At 38.0% G+C, this 27,949-nt stretch overlaps 1 protein-coding gene across 1 annotated transcript in view; it reads left to right on the top strand.

Moving 5' to 3' along the window:
- plxna1b (plexin A1b) overlaps positions 1-27,949 on the top strand; it is a 91,374-nt gene that overhangs the window by 32,563 nt on the left and 30,862 nt on the right. The window contains exons 4-9 of the mRNA XM_057337839.1: positions 15,463-15,600; positions 19,649-19,749; positions 20,592-20,715; positions 20,870-21,023; positions 21,353-21,452; positions 23,823-23,937. The gene's annotated coding sequence lies outside the window, so the exon portion shown is untranslated. The remainder of the gene's footprint in view (positions 1-15,462; positions 15,601-19,648; positions 19,750-20,591; positions 20,716-20,869; positions 21,024-21,352; positions 21,453-23,822; positions 23,938-27,949) is intronic.

Here is a 27,949-nt window from a genome sequence, read left to right as displayed (position 1 = left end):
GAGTGAGAGAGAAAATCTGAATGAAATATCCAGCCGCTCTCCATTATGTGTATGAAAGTGTCACAGTTCTGTCACTCACAGCTGTGGTTTTATGAAATAACATCTCTAGAGTGCGTCTTGAAGGGTGATTCCACTAACACACTCGTGTATAGTATACTTGAGGTCCTTTGTCAGGAGAGAGAGAGCGTGGAGGACTGAATGGTACAGAAATAGTCTGTGCATGTTTGTTTCTGTTAGTAAATGAATTCTGGGACACCGGTGCTGGCCACCAGTGTTGTTTGGATCCGCTGGCCCGGGTGACCCCAGAGTAATCCTCCTGATCTGGAGCGTCTCGGCACATCTAGAAACCAAAGCCCTTGTCTTGAGCTCGCCCCACCTGGGCTCACCGCGCTAGACGAGTCAGTCTGGTCAAATCAACAACAGATGGATAAGCCAACTAGGCCGAACACACACACTGCAGTGTGAGCTCTGTGACAGCACTTCTCTATCTCTTTGTAATAATGTTGTTATTTTTGGTTTGTCCCAAGCGTTGCATCTGAAGCTGTCCATAATTACACAAGATTTCTCGGTGAAGTTCAGCTTTAGCTAGCATCGAGTGTCAATGACGTGTGTGTGAGATATTCATGATGCTCATTTATGACACAATTTAAAGTGATAGTTCACCGAAAAATGACAATTCTGTCATCATTTACTCACTCTCTTGTCATTTCAAATTTGTATGACTTTCTTTCGCAGAACACAAAAGAAGATATTTTGAAGAATGTTGTGAAACCATACAGCGATGGTACCCATTGAGTTGCACTGGTTTTGTGTCCATATACAATAGAAGTGAATGGGTACCGTCACTGTTTGGTGACCAACATTCTTGAAATGATCTTCTTTTGTGTTCTACAGAAGAAAGAAAGTCATACAGGTTTGAAATGACAAGAGGGTGAGTAAATGATGACAGAATTTTTGTTTTGGGGTGAATTATCCCTTTAAAACTCTGACCTCATCCGCAGGTCCTTCCACTCCCTGTACATTAGGGCTGTGTATTGGCAAGTGCCTCCCGATACGATACATATCACGGTACAATATATTGCTATGTATTTCGATACGATACACATTTGCGATATATTGCAATACTTTAAATAAAAAATGTAAAAAGTAAAGCTAGAAATACAACATGCTGTGCACCACCGGGGGTTTTCTGTGAGGATAATTGTAAAAACATCCCTTGCCTCTGCAGAGTGGCCATGATGTGCGATGCATGGACCTTTAGATCAGAGGTTTGGGTTCTCAAACTGTGGATTGCGCCCCTCAAGTGGGTAGCACAGGGGAATAAGGTGATCGATAGTAGAGGTATCACTATCGATACACTATCGAAAAATTTTTTTTACTATAGTTACATGTATCGATATTTTTGCACAGCCCTACTGTACATGTGGCAGAATTGACAATAAAGCAGACTTTGACTTTGACTTTGAAAAAGCTGAACCAATAACTACATTTTTTTATACAAGCTATAACCATTATATGCTCCATAAAACGAGAATAATCGAGAAAACAATTGGTTATTTAGTTTTGGAGAGAATATTTGCAATCGATTAAAAGTGGATTGTTTTATCTGTTGATTTGGCCTTTCATGCTCTGTTTAACCTCCTGTAACCTTTGGAATGAACTACTAACCCACTGACCTGCTCTACTGAAGTCTCTTTCGCTCTCTCTCTCTCTCTCTCTCTCTTTGTGCTTTATAAGTGTGCTTTATTGGCATGTCTGTAAATTTGTGTCACCAAAGCATTTGCAACTAGGCTGTGTACCATTAGGGCAAATAAAGTGTTGATGCTTGCTACGCAAGGCACAAACCACAAAAGTAATAGTAGTAATAGTCATTTTTAGTTTTTAACAAACCCCACCATTGAAAACAAAAGTATGAATTGATGTAAATCTTAACCTACATCCCTGTTTTTCCTGTATATTCTCAAACACATACAGATGAATTGTGTATTATTTACTCTCTAACAGACCTTCGAGTGTTGGCTGGGATTTGAACTGCACAGGTTACACACACACACACACACACACACACACACACACGTTCGCATAGCTGCGCTGCTGGCTGTTTCATGTGTTATGCCGAGTTCTACATGTCTGTAATTAGTGTCTCAGCGTGAGATCTGGCTGAGAACATACAGTACATGATCACACACAGTCACTATCAGCCTCATTCTGCTGTGAGTTTGTCTGAATGATTGATTATTAATCATCAGATAATTGCTTGACATTGTTAAATAACACTGGTAACTCATGTGGTATAATATCTGCTCACCTGTGTGTTTTCTCAGGGCGTTTTTTTGGTTTTGAATGCACTCATTATCAGATACCCCATTGCAAACAGACAGTATGTGGATTTATACCTGATACAAGGTGATTTACATATTTGACAACCGGTAAATATTGACAAGCATGAATTATTTGTACAGATCTCCAGCCAATCAGATCAAAGCTTGCAGTTTGGTAAAATCACATGCTGTTTTTGTGAGGTATGTGCATGTGTGTGAGGTCCCCGTTCGTCTGACTGATGTTGGGAGAGCGGTTTAAAGCGGATTATGTTTTGTTCTCCAACAGACGTTGGGTTTGTTGTGCTCCTCAGATTATGTTTGTACTTTGTAATGGAAGCTTTGAATTCAATTACTGAACATCTGAATCAAAGGAGCTTTAGGATGTTCTGCTACTGTGAGCTGAAGAACTTGTGCAGAAGAATGTTTATGCACTTGCAACCCATATTGCTTCTATAATGTGACATTTTTGAGGCAACAGCGTCTTATGTGAACACACAAACTAGCATGCACAATATTTTGCATGCAAACATGTTTTTGTTGCTTTGTTTTGTGTCTGTCTATGTGCGCGTGTGTGTGTGTGGACATGTTTTTTATCCCGGTGGGGACCTAAACCTGAATGCACACCAACACATGGGGACTCGTGTCACCGTGGGGACCAAAATTGAAGTCCCCATGGGCAAAAAAGATTATAAATTGTACAGAACAATATTTTTTTAAATCTAAAAATGCAAAAAGTTTTCTGTGTTCTTCAGGTTTAGGGGTAGAGGTAGGGTTAGGGGATAAAATATACAGTTTGTACAGTATAAAAAACATTACGCCTATGGGCTGTCCCCACAGAGATAGTAAACCAGACATGTGTGTGTGTGTGTGTGTGTGTGTGTGTGTGTGTGTGTGTGTGTGTGTGTGTGTGTGTGTGTGTGTGTAAATGTGTGTTAGTTTTAATTGTGTGCGACCGTCACATGGCGATCATATGCTACTTGGATACTCCTGTTAGAATGTTCCCACGGTGAACATGACACATGACTCACACACACACACACACGCACACACGCACACACACACACACACACACTCATGCCTTAGGACCATCTCACAAAGAACGCTGTGTTTCTGTGTTTACACACACACACATGCTCCAACACGAGGACAAGCACAAAGATGAATCTGTGTGTGCTTTATGCAGCGTCAAGATGAGTTTTAAACACACACTCTTTCCTCTTTGACCTTTAAACCGTTCAGTTCTTCAGTCTGTGGTCAGTTATGAAGACTGAACGCTTGTCATCCCTCTGTGTGTGTGTGTGTGTGTATTGAAAAATGCATGATTCTAGAGCTTTTAACACACGCGCACCCCCCCCCAACCCCCCCCCCACACACACACAAGAATTTCAACTGTACTGATGTTTGTGTGAGAGCTACAAAAGTGCCTGGACAGCAGCTTTGTGCCTCTGTTAATTAGCTCTATATGTGCGTGCATGCGTGCATGTGTGTGTTGTGGGTGTTTAGAGGGGAAATCCTGCAGCATCAAAGCATGTACTGCATTATTAGACCCTCACCAGCTTGTGTTTGTGGTTTACTCTGTGTGTGTGCACGAGAGTCTCTTGGGGCAGATCATGCTGCAGTTGTATTTAATTCTGAAACACACACACATTAGTGTGACCTAACCTGAGAACTAGACACAACTACACAATTCACTACAACTTTCTCATTAATGTACTTCAACGCTTAACTTTAGATGAAGAAAAGTATATAAATACACACTTATTACACTATAGGTATTCACGGTACTATAAACATATCTTACGATACTATACCAGCTGAAGTATCACGATACCGAGTAGTATTACGGTGCTGTGCTATGTTCATTATGGAAATCTATAAAATAAACCAAATTTCCTTACTACACAGATATGAATGAAACATTTTGATTTACTATTATAAATTGTATTATACTACTATAATATTTTGTAGTATTACCTATAGTAATTGGATAAATTGTAGCAAAAACTGTAGTATACTTCAATATTTACTATGTTAATTCTCAAAAGCACGGATGTCTGGGAAGTTGAGTAGGGTTGGGAATCGTTTGAATTTTATCCAATCCGATTCTGCTTATCNACTATACCAGCTGAAGTATCACGATACCGAGTAGTATTACGGTGCTGTGCTATGTTCATTATGGAAATCTATAAAATAAACCAAATTTCCTTACTACACAGATATGAATGAAACATTTTGATTTACTATTATAAATTGTATTATACTACTATAATATTTTGTAGTATTACCTATAGTAATTGGATAAATTGTAGCAAAAACTGTAGTATACTTCAATATTTACTATGTTAATTCTCAAAAGCACGGATGTCTGGGAAGTTGAGTAGGGTTGGGAATCGTTTGAATTTTATCCAATCCGATTCTGCTTATCAATTTCAATTCTTATCGATTCCCAGTTTAGATTCCACAGTTGAAGTAAAACATTTAGATATCAACCTATATGGTCGTTTAGCCTGCTTATTGACTTGTTTGCGAACAATATCTATATTTATGTGCACCGTTTTGTGTATATATACACATAGAACCATGATTTTTCTGATTTATTACAATTTGTATTACCATAGTTGAACTACATCATGGTTAAACTGTTGTAACTATAATGAAACTATGATTAATTTGTGGTTCCTGTGCTTTACTGCAAATACTATAGTTAGTTAAAAATATCGTTAATTTTCATATGGGCTTTTATTGAGATATCAGCAGATCACGCAATGCGTTTACTTTTCTGAAAATACGCAGACAGGAATTGATAAGAGCAATTCAAATTTTAATCTGAAGTATCCGATTCCTACTCCTTTCGTTTCCGATCCGATTCCTAGCCTTTCGATTCCGGTTCCAAATTGGAATTGATTTTCGATTCCCAACCCTAAAGTTGAGTAAAGTTTACTGTAGTAAATACTAAAGTGCACTAGAATTATTTTTACATGGGAACTTAACTGAAATGTGCGAAACATTTTATTTATACTGGATAATGTTAGGCTTACTTTAAATGTGAAATTAAAACGGCCAGTTGGTGGTGGCAATTTTTTACTGAGTCAGTGAATCATTCAACCAATTCGTTCAAGGCGACTGATTTATTCAAGAACGAAGCAAGTGTCTTGATGAATGACTGAGAATCATTATCTCGTCCGAGTCATTCAAAACACGGATTGATTTAGGAGACAGACACCACGAAAAAACAGATGGAAGTGTTCAAATGAACGTTAATGTGCATATGTAACATTACTTATGGTACTACGATACTACCGTTTAAAAAAAATAACGGCATTGTGGGTATTTCGATGCTTTAGTTTTCAATGTTTGGTTTACATTAGCACATTGGTTTACATTATTTAATAATTCTGAAACTGTGTCGGGTCATCGCTCGATTTTCCAGAATTAAATCCGCTTATTGTTTGGAATTACTGAGCTAATGCAATATAAATAGGCAGGTTTGTTATCAGCTACTGTATTACTGCAGTCTCAGCTATCTTACAGTTAAATGAATCGACTTAAATCATAATGAATGTGTCTTATGTTTCAGGGTTAACACTGATTAAATATTAATGCTGAAGTATGCGTGTTACCAAGACTCAAACGAATCAATATATGGATCAGAGGTCTGAACCACAGTCCGATTACAACACAGACGCTATATTTTTCAATGACGTCTGTGCTGTAATATTCATGAAGAGACACAAGAGACCGTTCATGTAGGCTTGTTTACTCAAAGGACAGTAACCGTAACGTAAATGCAATGGATTTGCACATTTACAATTTAAAATGGCAGCGTACAGCTTAGAATAAAAAAACATTATTGTTTGTTGATGTTGACGCTAATATAGTTTACGTTATTGCTATTTTTATAGTTATCGTTCTTGGTGTGAACGGGCCTTTACAGTAGCGTTACTTAGGTTAAAGAGTCAGTTTGCATGGCGTTATGCTTTTATTGAAGTCACAATGAAATTACAACTAACAATTCTTACTTTATGGAATATTGCATTGTGTATTACAAATTATTGATCCTTTCAGGTCAATTTTTTTTATCTTTAATCAGAAACATAAACCTTCTCTAATCTTTGCATGACGTAGCATAAACCAGAGCCATTGAGAGAGAGAGTTCTGCCAACTCCGTTGACTCCAATGGAACAGTTTTTTCACAGTAATGGATGCTCTCAATAGTTCCCGGAAGTTACGCATGGAACTGCAACTAAACAGACCAACTGAGGTAAACTTCGAAACCATTTAAAGACGAAAGCCATTTAATGAATAAAAAATGAAAGAAATAAAGCATTTAAAGAGAAAACATAACTTCCTGGAACTATCTGAAGGCTCCATGAATCACGTGACGCTCCAGCGTTTTGGACTTCCGTTGGCAGAACTCTCTCTTTCAATGGCTCTGGCTATATTAATTGTCCAATGCCCAGGATTCCAACTTTCAACGATCCAATCAATTCTCAAAGGACGAAATCAAGTCCCGCCCTACATTTTCTTCTCATTTCAGAAGCTGTTTCACATGAAAAAAAAACACATTTGCAACTTCTGTTTCATGCTGACTTCAAAGTTAACAACATTGAGATAAACCATATACGTTTATTAATTTACAGTTAGATTTTGATCCACATTTTGCCTCGATTCAGTTATTGACTGTATCAGCGTGAGTGGGTGGTTGACAGGCAGTAGCTATTACACATGACTACACATGACTTCATTATAGAATTCAATTTTATATATTTTTCCACCAAGCGAGATTTTAGGTGCGATTGAAAATGTTTCGAACACTCAGGATGTTGGATTCCTCTCGTGGCTGAAGTGTCCTCATGTACTGCGTGGAGTATGTGACACACTCTTGTCTGAGCAGTACATCATGTGGAGGACTGTGTAAGCACTCTTAACATGTTCAAACGCTGTGTGTCGGCCTCATTCTTCTTCTCTGATTATAGAGGGTCTCTCTCCGCTGGGTACGGATGCGCTCTAAACACCGAATAGGAGCACGTTTGTGTCAGTCGCTGAATGTTAAATCTATAGTTTTCATTAGAGCTCGGTGGGCTATACTGACAGGGTGGTGACCGTGGCCCGGCAGAGCCCTCCGACAAAGACCGAACTTCCATGTGATGCTCACGACCTTCCGAGAGCGAATGCAGTTGGGGAAAAAGAGAACAAAAATGAATATTTCCAGTGGATCAAGACTTCACTTTAGTTTCCTCGTAATATCTATTCACTCTTATCTAAACAGAACCTGCTTTTATCCAATATACTGTACTATACTACTGTACTGTATGTGGGTGCATATATGTGTGACGGGTACCTCTTACACGCACACTTGACCTTCTGTCATAATTACTTTGTCAGTGCTGTGTTTGTGTTGTGTAGTGCTGATCACCGTTCAATGCGAGTATAACTGCAGATGGAGCCGTTCTGTGTGTGTGTGTGTGTGTCGGGTGAATGGATTTTCAATTGCTCCGCACTTAGCAGAAAAAGGCTTGTAATGGCTTGTGGCCTCTCCATCAGGCGAGGTCAGATCCTTCAGAGGCGGGCTGCAGCGCCACACGTCACGCACAATGCGTGTGTGTGTAACTAATGCAATCGCTAGCATGTTTTCCAGTTATGATGCATGAAGTTCAGTAGAGCATGTGAAAAGAGTGGAGCAGAATGTAATGTGATGGTTTGTGGGATTTATTGTGAGTTTTCAGCAGGTATTTTAGTTTGTTTCATGTGCACAGAACATCACGCTATATACTTCAGAAAGGGGAGTAGCATGCTAATGTTGAATGCTCATATTATTTGGTGTCTGGACACTGGTAATAAATGTCTTGAAGCAAACCTGTAGGTGTGTGAGAGGAAACGGTTAATATTTTGAGGTTATTTGACCAAAAACAAGCATGTCTGAGCTATTCAAATATGTGGCCACACACTGACAACTTTAAATCTCTCTGGTTCTTGTGTCTCCTGAGGGAATATATAACAACTACCCATAGGCGTAATTTGCAAAACAAAGTTACGCCACTGCAACTACCACACACAAAAACTAACAAGACAGAACATGTTACTGAGATTTCGAACTTGCAGATTTAGCCTACTATATAGTACTGAAGACTAATTTTGGCACACTCAGAAGGGATAAACCTTGTCTTTTTTCTTCGGTTTATGGTTTTTTTAGCGAGGCATGCAGCAGTGCTAATGTTTGAGCGGAAGAGTTTCTCTCAGTGGAACAATGAGAATGATTGAGTTAGAATCAGCATGGAGCATTTGGAACGTCACGGGATGCGAAACATCAAAAACCCACTTAAAGCTCAAAATGACACCTTAAGGACATGCAGACACAATGCACGCATGTGTGTGCGTGTGCATTGCTTAAACAAATTAGTCTCTCTCTCTTTATTTCTTTCTCTGGCTCTCTCTCGCCCTCCTCTCTCTGTATTGTTTCTATATAATTCAGTGAGACAGGTAGTCAAATTGCCTGTTCCAAGTGGGTAGAGATTGAGGGGTATACATCTGCTGCTGCTGTGAACATACACATCCTATGGGGGACCTGTCAGATCTAATTTAAAGAAATAGTCGTAATTCTGTCATTAGATTTTGTAACCCTCATGTTATTAGAAACACAACAGGATATGAATTATGTTAATTTGGTTATGATAAAATGTCGTTCAGGAGTCTTCACGCCCAGATGTTTTATGCATACGACTGTGTGAATCATACATTTTTGGGACTATAGGGATGTTAACATTAAATTGACGATTGCTTAATCTGTCATTAAGCTTATTGATTGTTAGTTTAAACTTACACTATGGCTGTCAAAATGATTAATCGCGATGTTTTTATGTAATATATGTGTGTGTGCCATAGATATTTATATATAAATTCACACACATACATGTGTATACTGTATATAACAAATGTTTACAGAAATATGAATAAATGTATAGTTAAATGCACAAATTTGTAACAAATGTTTACAGAAATATAAATACATTTATTTCAAATATAATTGATTTTATGTTTAGGGCTGTCAAACGATTAATCACATCCAGAATATACGTTTGTGTTACATAATTCTGTGCATATTAATTTAGTATTTGTAATCACATACACATACATGTATACAATTTAGGAAATATTTACATGTATTTATTTATATTTACCAATAATATAAATGACATATAAATGTTTATTAATTAATTTTTTTTGAAAATTTCTTAAATATATGCATGTACGTGTATGCTTTTATAAATACAAAATTAATATGCAAAGTACACAGACATATATTCTGTAAACACAACTTTTATTGTGGATGCGATTAATCCCGATTAATCGGGATTAATTAAGTATAAATACATTATTAGACAATTCTTAAATATAAACAGGTATGCTTAAGCATTTGTATATACATATAAATATATACCGCACAGATATGTTATATAAACAGAACTTTTACTTTGGAATTGATTTCTCGTGATTAATCGATTTGACAACCCTAACTAAAACCTAAGTGCGTTCAGTAGTCATGCAAGCAATGTTGAAAAAACTGCATATAAGCTCATCAGACGCTAATGTACAAAAGAGCTTGCAAGCTGTGTGTATTTTATGTCAGTATCTGGACATGAATTTGATATTTAAAGTTCTTGTGATTTTGTGGTATTAACGATTAATTATAGGACTGACAAACGATTAATCGCATCCAGAATAAAAGTTTGTGTTTACATAATATATGTTTGTGTACTGTGCATATGTATTTTGTATTTAACAAACATACACATACATGCATATATTTAAGAAATATAAAAATGAATAAACATTTATATATAATTAAAATTATTGCTAAATAAAAATTAATATATGTAAATATTTTCTAAATATTAATACATGTATGTGTACTGTATATAAATACAAAATAAATATGCACGGTACACAGAAATATATTATGCAAACAATTTTTTTTCTGTATGTGATTAATCGTTTGACAGCCCTTATTAATTCAAAGATACTTTTTGTCATTATCGATCTGATCATTAATATTCTTTACTATTCTCATCCTTATTGGGGGCTTGACAGTATGTAGCACTGTCTCTTCATTGTATGTAAATGAGGAGCATCTTCATTTACACTCTCTTCTGAACATCTTTGTTTCAACAGCAAAAGTCATACTGAAACAACATGAGGGAATGATGACAGAATATTCATGTTTGGCTTAACTATTCTGTTTAATCTTCCGTGTGTGTACGAGTGCGCGCTAATGCCAAAAATAAGCATGTCTCATTTAGGCTGTTAATTAGCTAATAGACACTGTTGCCAGGAGACGGATGCGTTATTTAAACTGTATGAATCTCTTGAGGACACAAACTAACACGAGCTTTGTGTGTGTGTGTTTATCCTGTGTTTCTAGATGATCTGATGTATGATGGTCTATATAGCGCATGTTGATGGCTGATTTGCAGATGCTCAAAATATACGAGCTATTCATCCGTCACAGGTGTCACTTCTAACCGTGTACATTAGAAAGTTGTGTCAGTGATGTTTGCATGTGCGCACGTGTGTGCTGGTGGCGTCTCTGCATTCATCAGTAATTGCCAGATCACTCATTCTGGCCGTGCTTCTGCAGTGTAATTGTTGCAGATGTAGGCTGGTGATCAATCACCGATCGCGTGTATTAACTGAGATATCCTGCCGCACTCCAGCTAATCATTTTGATTGATCTGTTCATCGGCCGTGTTCTGCAGAGATCAGCAATGCTGTCCGACACACAACCACTTAACACTTCAGGAGAGATTACCATGGCAACCTGTTGGATTAGATGCTCCTTCTACACGTGCACACAATTTACCCATAATACAAGCAAAACACGTTCCATAGATCAGTGGTTCTCAAAATTTTTTGTTGTAAGGCCCCCTTTGTGTAGAGTGCATTGCTTTGCGGCCCCCCAAATAAAGACTTATAATCTTAAACTTAAAATTTTAATGAAACCAAGAAAATATTCAGTTAAACAATGCTAAAACATCAATTCTTTTGGATGGTGGTGTTGTTTTTCTGATGTTTGATTGCACAAAATGTATGATAAATATCTATATTTCTAAAATGCCACAAAATCTGTGGCCCCCCTGGAACCATCTTGGGGCCCCCCAGGAGGCCACGGCCCCCAGTTTGAGAACCACTGCCCTAGATGCACACATACACCGTCAAATCAAATGTGTGTGTGTATACACGTCATATTGCTTCATAATTTGCTGGTAGTGGCATTTAGATAACTGAAAGATAATAACATGATGCTCTAGTAAGCATGAAAACACACATCACTCACAAATAATGTCTTCCGTTTGCATTTATAATAAACTTTTCTTGCAATGATAATTTTCATTTAAATTAATTTTAGCTCACTGGGGTTTTAGTTCATAGCAAGTGTATTCACACAACTGAAAGAATGCTCACTTTTTACCTTTCATTTACTTTCATTTATTTACTCTTATCAGACCTCTTTTAATACTTTAAGGTTGCTTTTAGGATAGCCTGCCAACAAAACTTTTTTTGTAGTACATTTTTAAGTTGTGATTTGATAAATGCAGCAGTGAGCACATTTGACTTATTTATTTACTTTGAACATATTTCATTTATTGAAATGTTGTTTAAATCCTGTATGACTCCAAGAACTTCCTACACACACACACACACACACACACACACAGCTTATGACACAAGCCAATCGATACACACTTCACATTTAATTGGAAGCGTTTGTGTTGCGTTGCGGGCTGCTCGCGTGAACTGTCTCACTTTAACTGTCTTTCTACTGGATTCCATTTCACCACAAACATACATACACTGCCTCCAGGGGTTGATGCCCTCTGTGTTACCGTGGAAACAGGCCAGACCGCAGCTGCGGCATCTGTTTCCCACCTGGTTGCCTGGCGACCACCCAGCTGTCAGCACGCTGCTGCCACATGCCACAGCTGAGTGTGTGTGTGTTCTGGTACCCTGTTGCACTTCTGGTACAATGTCACTGTATCTTCCTAACATCCATGACTTGGGTGATTCTTGGAAATTTTGTCTTCAAACCCTTAAGTCACCGTCTGTCTCTTCCTGTTGTAACTGTGTGTGTGTGAGAATCTTTTTATAATACAGTATTTCCACCTTGCATATTGAACACCAAATACTAGTTAATGAATGCTACTAAATGTTTCAGATGATGTTGCTCTTTAAATCTAATGATGTGCACAAGTTTCTGATATAAAATCTAGTGTGTGTGTAATGGTAGGGCTGGATTCTCCGGCGTAGATTTTTGAATAGATTCTTGTGGGTGGGTGGGCACTGCAGTATTATCAGCGGACAGGAAGTGGAATATCTGGTTGTATAATTATTTCTGGATTCCTTAAACAGTGATTTTCGGCATCAGTGGTTTGGTAATCGTCCGTTATTCCCCGATGAGAAGCAGTTCTCTGCCGCTGACAGATTAAAGATTACACATGCTTATCGTACAGAAGGAGGATGTACTTGAAATGTCTGTTGGTTTTATATAATAACAGTGCGCATGAAGGAAATACAAGTATTGTATAAATAATTTTTACATTTGGGGATGTCTATAAATGTTTCATCAGATTTAACTCACTTCTGGAGACAATTCTGTAAACACACACCCACACACTTCCTGTGTTTATTTATGTCTCCAGTGGTGTGGGTGTGTCATCTATTGTGTTCTGAAGTGTGTGTGTGTGTGTGTGTGTGTGTGTGTGTGTTCTTGCAGTGGACAGTTTGAGTCTTTTTGTGTGTTTATGTGTGCTTTCATTTGTGTCTGCTTAATTTATGAGTGTTTAAATTCCTTCAGTACATTTGTACTGTGCTGACAGGAAACACAATAGATTATATTTGACAAATGAAGACAGGAGATTGGCAAATAAGTGACAGGAGATGTAGTGACACAGCCTGCACATTTAAAGCATGTCTCTGTGTTTCTCACAGTTTTATTTTTCATACAGTGTAGTCCTGAGCTGCGTTCCCATTCATAGGGTTCCTACGCAGTGTTCAATGCTCCCTACTCCCTGAGCACGGGATATCCGATGAAGTGGACTTCGCTGACAATAATCGCTCATTTGGAATGCCCTGCAACATCATCAAGGAAAGGCAACTGCAGGGTTGCACAGATTATAGTAACAAAATAAATATTGTAATGTACTTTAAATTTTAAATAAAAATACATCATGTATCTAATCGATATATTCATAACGTTTGTTTTTAAGTTTGTATTTCTTTGACTGCTGCAGCTTTGACTATTAATATTTGAAGCTCTACTGTAACTGTCAGGCAAAATGAAAATACATTTTAATTTGGTCATCTGTGTGAAGATGTGTCGTGTCGGTCTCATCTCGTGAGCGTTTTTCCCATGTGCAGCGGTAAACATTCCTGAGGTAATTTAAATAATGCAAAATAGTGACAGCTGCTTCTCACCCCTTTTACATTAGTTTGTATAATAACAGCAATACTCATACGCATATGTAAACTCTATTTTAATTGCAGAATAAAACATAAATACAAATATAAATGCATTCATCTCCAGTGTGATGGTATAATAACAATGCTTCAAAACGTGATCTAACTGCTAAACAACGTGAAGCAAACCATAGTATTTAATATAATTTAAAATCATTAAAAACGTTCACAATGTACAACACGCATACTCGTCCATTGCTTTTGATGACTCGTGACGCGATGCGCAATGGCAGTTGGGTGATTTTCCCTCTCCACTTCTGGCGAAGTGGTGTATCGATGTTCCCTTATTCCCTACGCCAGCCCTTCCAGATCAACATGTTCCCTCCTTTCAGATTGGAATCTCACTTAAGATGGCGGAATACCCTGTGAAGTCCACTTCGCAGTCCACTTACGGTGAAATGGAACGCAGTTCTGGTGTCATGAAAAATTCTGCCCCTCATGTAAATTGTGTCCCCGTAGGACCCCACCTGGTACCTAGTTGTAATGCCTGACCACAAAGTTGTTATCGTAATATCTTGTTGTATGGCTAATATAAGCTATAAGCTAAACTAGCGCCAGCTAGTTCGTACGTAAGCCTCATCTATATACTAGTATATGAAGAATGTAATGTAAAAGACAATAATGGTCATTTAAACAAAGTTTAAAGACATAAATCGTAACGTGATTTTGTAAGAATTGCAATCAGGCGCTAGCAGTACCCATTTGACGTTCTTTCAGCCAATATAATCACCTAAGGGGACACAGTTTACATGGGATTTGACATTAAATCTTCCCAATGAAAGCACATACTTCAAATAAATGTTTTATCAAAGTTCCATGTGTATTTGCATCTCCATTCTGTAAATGGAAAGACAAGCAATAGAACTCAATTCGACTTGTGTATACGCTCGCTGTACGTGTAAGTGATTTTATGTGCTTTGAGATGAATTATTAGCGTATTAACAGGCTCAGTGCATTATAGATACTCTATACCCATATAGGGGTAGCTGAAGCATATAAACGTGTTCGCAGGAGAGAGATTATTTCTCCACAGTCAGAGATGTTGCTCAGCTAATGGTCCGCGTTTATTGAGAGCAATAGAGGTGATGGATGCTTTCGACATGAAAGAACAGCAGCTTTCCTCTCCCTGGATCATATTTACATAAGTAATATACACTTCCCTTGTGTCTCACTACACTCGTACACTAAATTTGAACTCACTGTACAGTAGGTCTGTGAGATTACAGTATTTAATATAGGACAGAAATCATGTGGAGGACTTTTGTGTTGCCGTTTCTATTCCATAAACCATGTGTATGTTTTGTGTTTCTACAGTAAGCCAGTGTTAGTTGTGTCTGTCTTCATTGTGTTATTCAATTAGTGGCTAATGTACAGTATGTAATCCTCTTCTTGTAGTCGTACAGAGATGCGGGTTTGATCCTCTTGCAGTAGGGGTAGGTTTTCTCCTGAGAGATGCAGGCAGAGAGATGATTCAGTTCTGAACGATTAGACAGTCAGATTATTGTAATGATGTTTGTGTTGTGATGAGAAGCGTTTGGCCTCATGTCGGCGGATCGAGGGTACGTCTGTGTGAGATAACGGTGCTATTAAAGAGATCTTAATGGTTTTGCTTTGATTCTTGTTTTGTCAGATTCTGATCAATTCAGTGAGTTCGACCAGACCGGCGCTGCTTTATGAGAGTGTTCATGTGAGCGAAGGAGGACCGGTTCTCAGAGACATGCTATTCAGTCCTGACCTGCAGTTTATTTACACATTGACAGACAAACAGGTGAGCACACAACCAGTGCTGGGTAAGTTACTCTGAAAAAGTAATTAATTACTAGTTACTAATTACATATTCAATAGTGTAATTAGATTACTGTACAAGTTACTCTCTCCAAAAAGTATTTAGTTACTTATTACTTGTTACTTTCAATATCCTATATCAAACTTGATTAGTTAAATGATTCAAGGATAGACATGAAAGGGCTCTTTCTCTTTCTAACTACATAAAGTACTCTTATTAACTGACCAAAGTATTACAAATGTGAGAATTATACATTAAAGCACAGATTTTAAAGTTAGACTTTGAATTTTGATGTCAGTTCCACTATTACACACACATATATTACACAAAGTATTTAGTTTAATTACATCAGAAGTAACTGTAATTAAATTACAGAAAAAATAAGAGTAATCCCTTACTTTACTTTTTCAAGGGGAAAGTAATTAAATTACAGTAACTAATTACTTAGTAACTAGTTACACCCAACACTGCACACAACACACGCCTGACGATAAAAACTGAACAAGAAAATCCCTAAGTGTTGCATGTTACGTGTGAAGACACAAGAACAAGAATCAGGAATGTTATCCAAAAAGACAGATTAAATCATTAAAATTTTAGAGACCAATCCAAATTTTCATGTAATCAGCAGGTATTGTGTCCATTCCAGTCCAGTGTCTGTTACATTTCAACAAAATCAAACCTCAGGAGTGACATAAAGTCACCCAACAGCAATGTTAAAGACAAGACACATGAAAACTGTGAAAAAAAATCGAGGTTACTACATAAAGATTATTTTTGGACTTTTCCTGAATACATGTATAAATATCACTGTTGAATTGCCTATAAATGAACATGCAATTCTTTGCAGTATTTGAGGACTGAAAATATACAGAGCATCTTTTCTGTTATTTTGACCTGTTTCTCCAGTTTTGATTTTCTGCAAATAATTGCAAATAGAAAAAAATGTTATTTGAAATTTGGGAGAAATATTGTTAGTAGTTCAAAGAATGAAACAAAAATGACAATTTTACCTAAAAACATAACTATAAATAATAAATTTAAATAACTGAAATGGTCTCTTAAAGGGACCCAAAAATGAAAATTCTGTCATCATTTACTCACCCTCAGATTGTTCCAAACCTGTATAAATGTCTTTGTTTTGCTGAACACACAGGAAGAAGTTTGAAAAAAATTCAGATCCAGCCACCCCCCCATCGACTCCCATAGTAGGGTAAAAAAATACTATGACAGTCATTGTGGGGCGAGATCTGACATTATTCTAAATATCTTCCTGTGAAATTTATACAGGTTTGGAACAATCTGAGCAGTGTTAATTTCGCCAAATGAAAGCCAGCGCTGTCCTGTACCGATTAGAAAAGTGATGAAGTGAGTCGTACTGTACATTTATAGATTGAATGACATGCTAAAGATCAACGCAAGTATTAACATTTTTGCATGATTGAATAAATGTAATACAGTTTATGTAATATGTCTTTTTGAAAGATATTTCGCATTTCTCATAGTTACTGAACTTTTCTGAAAAATAAAGGTAATGACCTGGTTTATTTTCCTTCTAAGGTAAAGTAAATTATGTCGAAACAGTTGAATCTTTGTATTTAACATTTAACTACACCAAGTAAATGTTTTAAACCATTTAGATTTTAGTAGACTAAATATAATGTAGATTTAGTCGACTAAAATGTTTTTCATACTTTGTCGATTAAAACTAGACTAAAACTAAAATGATGGGGATGACTAAAATGTGACAAAATTGCATTTTTGTCAAAAGACTATGACTAAAACTAAATAAACATTTGCTGTCACAATTAACACTGAATCTGAAGGTGAGTAAATGATGACGGAATTTTCATTTATGGGTGAAATATCCCTTTATTTTTTCCGCGGCTGTGTGTCTGCATTAACACTTATGACAGAAAGAATCAGAAAAAGTTCTATTTTCCCTTCACTTTTTCTCTATGATAATTCTTTTAGGTGTTGTGTGCGATTTAATGGCTGTCAAAATGCTTATTCTGTAAATTGAATGTGCAGAGACCGCTTTAGGTAAACCATTGGCCCTCCTGAGGAATGTGACGCTATAAAAACACATCCCTGTTAGTTTGACCAGCCTGACTGAACTTCTGACTCAAAGATGGGACTTTTTTCTTTCCTCTGAAAAAAATAGCAAAAAAAAATATATATATATATATATATTTTTGGCAAAACTGTTTTGTAATACTAATGTCACATGATTTCCACCATTTCATTTTCTCTGTCTTTGTTCATAAACATCTGTCTTCTGAAAGATGAAATAATGACATACATTTTTATTTCTCGTATGAGTTTCTTTTTTCTATTTCTTCCCTATTCTTCGCTGAATAATAAAATCTCAATGCCTGGAGTCTTAGAAAAGCTGAACCTCCATTTAAAAGAATTGACAGAGTGATTTAGCATTAGCCCTTGTTCTCCAGCACTTAATTAAAAAGTGTCTGATAGTCAGCCTCTGCGCCCACCCCCTCTACTGACTGAGCCTCGGGCGAGCGTGCACCCCTAACACCCAGAACTCTCCTGATAAAAGCACACTCGTCTCGGTTTGAAATCAGATTTTGTTTTTTAGGGCATCATGAAAAAGACATTTCTGATGCACTTTGTAGCCATGATCTACATTGATTAACATATGCCCGCCCAAATTTACGTGTCAACATCTTTTCAGTGTTCACAGCTTGACCTGCCCTCATGAACCGCACTGTGAACTACACCAGTGCGGTTAGCCAATCACAACAGAGGTCATTTACATATAGAAGTCTTAAAGATACAGGAACAACCTGTTTAACGTAAAGAGTCAGAGAAAGGGGTGTGAAATGATCATGACTCATTAAATTGAGTGTTTTAGTGCAGAAATACTTGACGTACAGGGTCAAAGTGCAATGTTGCTGTACTGCTCGATTTAGCTGAATGAGAGAGTTGTGCTTGCGAGGAGGTTATCGCCAGGATAACAAGGAGCGTGTTTATGTTTAAGCTCTTGCGTCTTCAAGACTTAACCTTTTTGTTCTTTCTAATCAAATCATTGATCATCCAGCGCAAAGTTAATCCCGTAAACCCTCATATAAGCAGAGTGAATCATTCAGTCCAGCCGCAGTTAAGAACTTCACTCGTGCATGCATGCGAATGTCTGTTTGTGCATCGATTGTGTCTGCGGTGTATATAAAAAGCATTCTTCGTTGATTCAAATGTATTTATGTGCTAAAGATGAATTAGCGTTAAAATTGCGTTATTTAATTGGACACACGGACTTTGAGTTAAAAAACAAACAGATAACGATGCCATCTCCTCCCTTTGTTAAAGTTTTGTAAGCCTTTTTAGCGTCCCTGCTGGTTGTGACTCACAGGTTCTTGTGTTTTTGTAGATTGCACGCTCACGTTGCATCAAGCGTTTGATTGACAGTGCGAACCTCAGGCGCGGAACAGTGTTTTTTCTCTTAACCGCTGGATTTGGAAGTGTCTGTATATTTTGACACGCACACTGTTATCAAGTGGTGATATGCAATACGTGTCACTCATCTGTGTTTGTTATGGCTGCGGGCAGCAGTTTATCACGCTGTCTGATAAACGTTAAGAGTGGGCTGAGGACAACTGTGTGTGTGTTAAAGATGATAGCGCTTTGAGAAATTAAAATGAAGCATTAATACTTAACACTAAATGTTTAATAACTGCATTTACTTACTTCAGTGTACTCTCTCTCTCTCTCGCTCTCTCTCACACATGCGCACACACAGAGCGAAGTTATTCTATGCCAGGCAGGGGGTCTTTGCCCACCTGTCAATCAAACGTTGATCTCCGTGGCAACTGTCAGATAGCACAGCGTGGTTCTGCGCTGTCCATATGCGCACACGCATGCACACGCCTGTGCCACACACCAGCATTTTACACACTCCGGTGCACATTTACACCTGGCGCTGCTCTTACATTTTACACCAGATGTGTGACATTACCGCATTATTGCACTGCTGTTCATGTGTGAGATTTAGTGATAATGTGTGTGTTTGTCTCAGGTGACGCGCATACCGGTGGAGAGCTGCTCTCAGTACACAACATGCACTGAATGTATGAGCTCCAGAGATCCTCACTGCGGCTGGTGTGTCCTCCACAACATGTAAGACAACACGCAAACACTTTATTTAGGTATTTAAAGGCTTTATTCAGTAGTTTCATTGGATACATACTGCTTTTTTATTTACTTCATAATAGCCAGCGGTAAGTCTGTTGAGGCCAGACATCTTCGTATCATCCACAGCTTCGTATTTGACAAATAATTTCAATAAGCTGAATCTAATCATTACATTTTTCTGCGTCTGAATGCGTTTGCATGAATCCGCTCTGTCTTGGCACATTGGTTTATCAAACTCTTCCTCAGGCAATGAAGTCTGTGTGGAAATATTCATTAATATTCACAGAAATGGGTCATTGACATATTCTTCTGACTTTGCTCATGGGAAAAACATCAGCAGGATTTCGGTTCAAATTGACAGCAGAGATGAACTGTAGGTTAAAAAATGATTAAAACACTTGAAAGAGTCCCATCCTGTAATGACTACCATCCTGTGCTTTTCTATGAAGATTAAGACCTCAGCTTTAACTTGATGTCTGGATTTACCCTATGGGAATCTGTGAAGACTGTCTGAATGCTTTGGTTTAGTGGAGTGTAGATAACTTGGGTATCGTATTTTAACAAACACGTTTGTGTTATGCTCATAGGACTGTGAAACTGGTATACTGGTGCTTGAAAAATTGAACTTGAACTGTCTTCTATTATGTGGCACATCAGTTAAAGGGATACGATTCTTTTTTTATCTTTGAATAACTTGTTTCACACACACTACATCATTCCATAAGTAAATTGGTCTTGAACAAGTATGATGTTAATTATTTATAAAGACACTAATTGGACAAAACTCGGTCACACAGGTTTTGAGCTTATTTTTTGTTTGGCTCCAGATGTTCGCGCCGTGATCGCTGTGAGAGGGCCGATGAACCCCAGCGATTTGCCTCCCGAGTGGATCAGTGTGTCGATCTGACCGTCCAGCCCAACAACATCTCCGTCACAATGGCTGAAGTCCAGGTGTGTTTGTGTGTGTGTGTGAGAGAGAGAGAGAGAGAGTATGCACGCGTGATGTAATGACAGATTGGTCAGTGAAGTTGCATTAACAGATACAATGTAGTAACATGAAATATGGAGTCGTTGGCCAAACTTTTCATTTTGTGTGATCCTCTAGCTGGTTCTTCAGGCCCGGAACGTTCCGGATCTTTCCGCAGGAGTGGACTGCTCCTTCGAGGATTACATAGAGACCGAAGGAATCATACATGGATCAAGAATCTACTGCTTGTCGCCGTCAGCTAAAGAACTCATTCCGATCACACGCGAACAGAGTCAGTGTTTATGCACGTCATAGATGTTTATTTCAGTTCTGGAGACATTTCTGTTCATTTCATATCAGTACAGTACTTGATTTCGTACTGAGTTGGTGTTTAATATGTTTTAAAAAAGACTGCTTGGATAGGTGTCACAGTTATGAGACGCCTTTTGGCCAATCAGATTAGGGCAACAAAATTCATTGTATAATGAACTATATAGTATGTTGAAACTATTCAGATTAAATAAAATTTCAATATTTATTGAACATTAGTGACTTAATCATATCGCCATATATAATCATGCACTCACTATTTGATTTTTAACTCTCTCTTTTTCTCTGAAGGAGACACACACGTGATAAAGCTCTATTTAAAATCCCGAGAAACGGGGCAGAAATTTGCCAGCGTGGATTTCACCTTCTACAACTGCAGCATCCACAGATCGTGAGTCCATTTCCTTTATCGCCCCCCGCCACTCCTTATCTGTGCTCCTGTGTTTCCACCCAGACGCTCTTACCTCTCAGGGGGTGGAGTGGTGTGGGGGTCATATTTCTGTTGCCGTGGCAACCGCCAGAGTGTTGATTGACACTTATTCTCTTGAAAACAGACTGCGGTTAGAATCCTACAGATAGCAGACCCCACCTAAACATTTCAATGAATACACTGAAAGTGTGTGTGCGTAAGACTCCAGATGGGTTCGGCTCTTTTGGGAGGTGCGTGTAGTGTCTTATTGCAGGACAGATGAGCCCAATGGATTCTCTGGAGAGATAACACACACATACACACAGCTCTCAGAGTAGTAGCATCTGAGATAGACAATACCTTCCTTCGCGCACACATACGCACGCACACACACACACACACACGCGCACACACACACACACACACACTGAGCAGTGTGCTTTAAAACTAGGTCACACAGCTCTTTTCTGATAAGAGCAGATTGTGTTCTTTAAAATCCACCCTTCATATGAATAAATTTATAATTGGATAATCGCATGCAGTCATGATTGCCTCCTAATTCAATACATCGTCTTCTCTAAAGGCACAACCGCCATTTCAAGGGTCTTTCCTTTCTATAATAAAGTGTGTAAATGGACATTGTCGAAGCTTTGTGTAGATGAGAAAGAGACTGAGAGGAAATTGAGTTTTACAAAACCTGTCAGCAAGAACATGCCAATGTGACATTTACATGACAATAAACCCCCACATTACCACAATACAAAGAAACCCATATCATGTCATTACTTAAAGGAGAAAATAAAAATGTTCTGTATTGTGATAATGAAGAAAAGGTGAAAATAGCCACTTTTTCTTTCAATTCTAAGGTGATTTTTTTCACCCGAATAGAGATTTTCATTGGTGGGTGTTTGAGGTTTCAGAATAGATAAGCATTTTAATGTACGAGAATAAAATGAGTTTGGCTCTTTCTGCATGTGACGGGTAGTGTTGGTTGTGGATCAGGGATGCCGGGGATCCAGGTTACACCCTGAAGTTGCCCCCACTCCAGACGGGCAGAGGGTGAGATGGGGGTAGGACGACAGAAGGAGGGATTAAATCTCCTCTTGGGAGCGGTCAGGAAAAAAATAAGGTCGCATTTATTATCTTCTAACCAGTTTTTAAAAACCTAATTTTAGTGAACAGAATTGGCTAGATAAAGTTACGTGTTTGAAAGGTTTAGAGAAAATAGGGATTTATAAAAGTTAGCACTTGTCGGGCAAAGGTTTTTATTCAATTGAAAAGTTTTTGGAACAAGATTTGTTTTAATGTTCTGTTGGATGAACAACAATACAATGAAAAATGATGGTATATATATTTATAATAAATAATTTATACAACGAACAAATTCATATTGAATATTTCATATCTTCCTACAGTCTTGTTTTTATTCCCTCAAATCAAATGTTTTTGTTGCACTGTGTTGGATAAGATAGTCAATCTGTACTGCATGTTATTTATTTGTTATTATAAGTTAAGCCTCCCCATCCCAGCTATGTTGTGTTTGTGGCGGCTCACGGCCGCCCCTCGACTCTTCCTGCTGATTAACAGATTAAGTGTCTCTAGAGATGCAGAATTAACAAACTGACAAATGGCGACTCGATGGGGGATCATTACCTAGACAAACACACATCCACAAACATGTGCTGCCGTGGGTTCAGACATTTGAGCAGTTCTGGACAAGAATGCTCGGCCAGTTTTAGATAAATAGCTCAAATGAGTTTAAAAGCAGAGTACTTAAATGCCTTTTAAATTACGTATTTTTTTTCAGGCGGTGGTGCATGTGTTCTTTAGGATATCCCATGATGCATTGCAACAATCTCAGTGAAAAGACTGATGAGTCAGGCTTAATGGGTATTCTGCTGACCTGTATTTGTGTTTCCTTCAGTATTAAAAGTAAAAACACTCAACATTTCAAATTTTTAGGCAGTAGACATCAAGCCGGTAAACTAAATTGGGTAACAGAGCTGGTTTCTTTCTCTCTCGTCATGTGTAAATGATACATCCTCATGCCTCCTTGATCTGTCTCTTTCTTTCTTCTTTCATCACCCTCTTTTTCTCGTCCGTTCTTAAATCAGTCACCTAATGGAGTGGGTCTTTGTAGGCATGAGAAAATATTTCACACAGGTTTCAAGCTCAAGCTCAGAATGAGAATGGGAGGTCAAAACACAAGGACACACGTCCATCTGTATGTTGTTGACAGGAATTCAGTATTATCTAGAGCTTTCTGTCACATTCGGAAGATGTGTGACAGTATTTTGTGTTCACGTTCACTCACCTGCCTGTCTATATCTCACCTGTCTCTGTCTTTTTCAGGTGTCTGTCATGTGTGAACGGCTCCTTCCCATGTCACTGGTGTAAATACAGACATTTGTGCACGCAGAACGCCAACGACTGCTCTTTCCAGGAGGGCCGTGTGAACATGTCTGAGGTATGAATGGCATCACTTCCTGTACATGCTGTCATGAACTGGAGTGACAAATCATAAATCAGTTTTCATGCAGCGTCAACGTGTTTCATCGGCAATTGTGAAATCTCAGTTTAGATGGAATTTCTATCTCTTATGGGTTCTTATTGGCTGCTGTTTCTTTCTTATTTGGTCCAAGTCATCAATTAAAAAATGTACTGTATATATTTTTTAATACAATTTTAGATTTTTAATGAAAGGAATTACATTGTTGGCACAATTTTTGCTTAGAAAAGTCATTTAAAATTTTCAAACCTTTAAATTGAAATGATTTTTAAGATAATAAGAAACATAGTATCAGCAGTGCGTTTCTAAACTTGATGTACCTGAATATTTTATATTATTAGTGTAATAAAGTATAAAAGGTGCCAAAGGCAATGAATATAAATACAGGTAAGAAAGTATTGTTTGGCAAGATATGTAGTGTTATATTATACATTATAGCTTGGCCTCAAGCGTCGTATTGTCTTCTAAAGCTGTTAAGTCATGCGGGAGCCATCAGTCCGTTTTATAATAAACATTAAATATCTGCCGACTGCAGTGATTTAGTTTCACTCAGAATTCTGCTTCAAGTGAGGACAAAAAAATGACCTAATCATGGACGTTTGACAGATTGCGTTTCTCTCCTTCGCACGTAACCCCCATCTATGTCTGTCCTCGGTATCATGAGAAACTCGATCTGTTTCACTGAATAGGGATAGATAAGAGTTGAGTGGGTTTGGTCATCATGTGGATGGATATGCGCTCTCATTGGCTGCGTGGGAGTCCACTGGGAATCTCCCATAATTCTGTGTTTTCAAAGCCTGTGGAGGAGCAGTTGAAACTAGCGTGTTTCATCTAATAGACTCCAGATGTGTGTGAGAGAAAGTGTGAGCAAAAAGAGTTAAAGGAGGGAGTGAGAAAGTTCAGGCAGTGACGTGGTGTTTATATTATAGACCTGACGCCATCTATTTCTCAAAGAGAGAGAGGGAGAAGGGAAGCAGGGAAGAAGCGTTATGAGAGGAGAGGAGGAGAATATAATGTGAGGCACAGGACAGAAAGGCGTTGGCGTGCTTTCCTTTCCTGTATGCTGTCAAGAGTTAGCAAGATGCTGTAAAGACAGCGAAATTCTGGAACGTTCCACAGCCACACAGAACTCGGATGCCAGCATTCTTTGCTACAGCTAATGAACGGTCATGCTGGTTCTGAATAAACACGCTCTCAGGGGTCAGCTGTAAGTTTTCGCCAGTGGTGAATGGAGACAATTATGAGGAGTAAAATATATAAAAGGATTATTTGTAGTTTAGGGGGAAAAGTAGGTTTTTGATGTTAATTATTTTTCACTATTTTGGGATACAAAAAAACCTAAGGGTGGCCTAGAATATGAGGAATTTTTAAATTGTGTTTTTTCCCAACCCTGAAGACCTCATTGAGATTTTAATAATCGTATCTCTTGGAAATTTCGCTAAGACAAAAGTTTTCCCGTTCAGCTCTCTTCAGGACTTCTAAATTTGTTTTATTAAAAAAATAATTTACTGTACAAATATAATTTCCCGTGATGGCACAGGGAAGTGTGTTAGTCGGAGGGTGTAGTAACCCTTGTGGTGGTAACTTGTCATGTGATGTTACAGTTAAAGGCTCATGAGTCGCGACAGATGTTTTTTTTAATAGACGGTTTGTCTATCTTTGATTTTAATCACTTCTGTCAGTCATGTTCAGATTATCATCCTTATAATTCCATTTAAACCATGTTGCAGTTCATAATCAATTTACTGCCAACAGGCGATTAATTTACTGGCAGATGGTGAATTTTGCTTAGCCGTATGCCGTTTATTTTGCATATTGCATTTGTTTTTTAAACCTTTGGAGGAGGTCTCCGTTCAAAATGTGTTCTGTATTTAAGGACAAAACTAAAGAATATACTTGTGATAATGTCAGTGCAGTGGTGATGTTGTTTTGAGTCATAGATTTCTATTCTGTGTATAAATGATGTGCTTTTTCTCTTAAAAAGAGTTCACCCAAAAAAAGAAATTCTGTCATCTTGTCCACCATTGACTTTCATAGAAGGAAAAATGACAATGGTAGTCAAAAGTGCCCCAGAACTGTTTGCTTTCCTACAGTACTTTCTTCAAAATATTTTCTTTTGTGTTCAACAAAACAAAGAAATTTATAAAGCAATTTTTCCTCTTTAAGGAATCAAAAAGTGACACATGGTTGAACCGCAGATGAGGACGTTTCTCACAAACATGCATGTTTCTCTGTGTCAGAACATGAGAGCCTCCATGACTGCTGCACTCATTATAGCATCTACATTCCAGAGGGACCTTGAAAAGAGGTCACATGGCCTTTGGAATCCCCCCTGACCCCATTACCCACAATTCACTGTTCCAGCGCTTTGACATTCTTCTCTGTCTTTTTCTGCTTGGTTCTCTTTTTCCCGTCTTTTATTCTTTCCGCTCTCTTCCTAATTTCTTAGTTCATAACCGTCAGCCCTGTTTTATCTTTCCACACTGTTCCCTCTCTCTCTTTCTCTATGTAATATTTATCGCTGGGATGCGTTGGGCAGCTGGAAGCTCAGATCTAATCCACTTTGAATAATTAAACCAGAGAGAGAGAGAGAGAGAGAGAGAGAGAGAGAGAGAGAGAGAGAGAGAAGAATCTGTTTGATTACTCTTTTTCGCATTCTTTCTCTCTCGCTCTTTTGCATGTATCAGAAATAAGTACGTAGCAATAAGTACGTAAAGTAACCTGTAGTTTAATATTTTGAACAGAGATAGCGATATAGAGGCAAATCTTACGGATTGCAGCTTTAAGTATCATGGCGTTATATTAGCAATATTTGAGTTAGATTGCTTTCTTAAAGGTGACAACGAGGACACTGTAGTGGGTTTGGGATGGAGCTCGGCGGGTAATGTCATGGTTCTAGACCAGTAATTGTGTACTGTGGGGCTCTTATATCTAATGACGTGATTGGTAGCTTTGCTTTCCATTCAATTTAACATTGAAATGTTCGAATAAGGTCTTTTTATTGAAATAAATTGAATTTAAACATTTAAATGAGTTCAGCACACTGTCTTGAGAGCGATCAGAGCGTTTCTGATGTCCTGTTAAGGATCATTTTCCCTTTATTGCTCTAAACTCTCTGACTTCCATTTCCAGAGTGGATTTTATGGCCCTGTCATTAATAACTGTGAGTGTCCGTACATCATTTACTGCTAGGCGTTGATTGTCAGGAGGATAAAGAATTTTCTCGCTCACTTTGTGACGGTTTGTTGTATAGACTCATAGTATAGTACTACCGCAGTATTCTTGTATTTTGTGATTTTGTAACTATATTTTTGGTTGGAAGCTGTGGTTACCATGGTGATATTTGTTGTAAGCAAAAAGTGAGAATAAGAACAAATAATTAGATTTCTCATTTTAACATGACGCCGTCTTATTATAGTTTTCTGAGGCTCAGCAGAGTTTCTTCCTGCACATTATTCATCTATTTTAATCATGTACATCTGCCCATTACAAGCATGTGAGTGGCTGACCGATCAGTGCTGCGGTCATGATCACAAAATCAGAGAACAACATACTGTCAGTCTGCAGAGGAAATTCACATGAAAACTAGAGCTCTCCAAAGATCTGAAGTATGTTATTGAGAAAGATTTCATTTAATTTTAACGTAATTTTCATCTCTGAAGTTTTAAACACAGTATGAGTACTGCGGTTTGAAAAGTTTATTGCTGTTAAATATATGCACAGTTTATTTTAGAAAGTAATTATTCTGAGAGGATGACGCGCGTCATCTCTCGAATGCGAGTGAACCAGAATCTTGTTTTTCCGGCAGATGACGCAGGCGTGTCGTAAGTTTCGGTAACGAACGCTGCATTTTTCGTTTTGTTCCAATAGGATAGCGTCTGCTATAGCGGGAGCTTTCGTCACCGTCATTTGCCGGAAAAACAAGCCTCTGGTTCACGCGCATTCGCAATGTTAATAGCGCTGTCAATAT

The sequence above is a fragment of the Triplophysa rosa genome, linkage group LG7 (assembly GCF_024868665.1).
Source record: "Triplophysa rosa linkage group LG7, Trosa_1v2, whole genome shotgun sequence".
Classification (NCBI taxonomy): domain Eukaryota; kingdom Metazoa; phylum Chordata; class Actinopteri; order Cypriniformes; family Nemacheilidae; genus Triplophysa; species Triplophysa rosa.
This window is presented reverse-complemented; position numbering and strand designations above follow the sequence as displayed.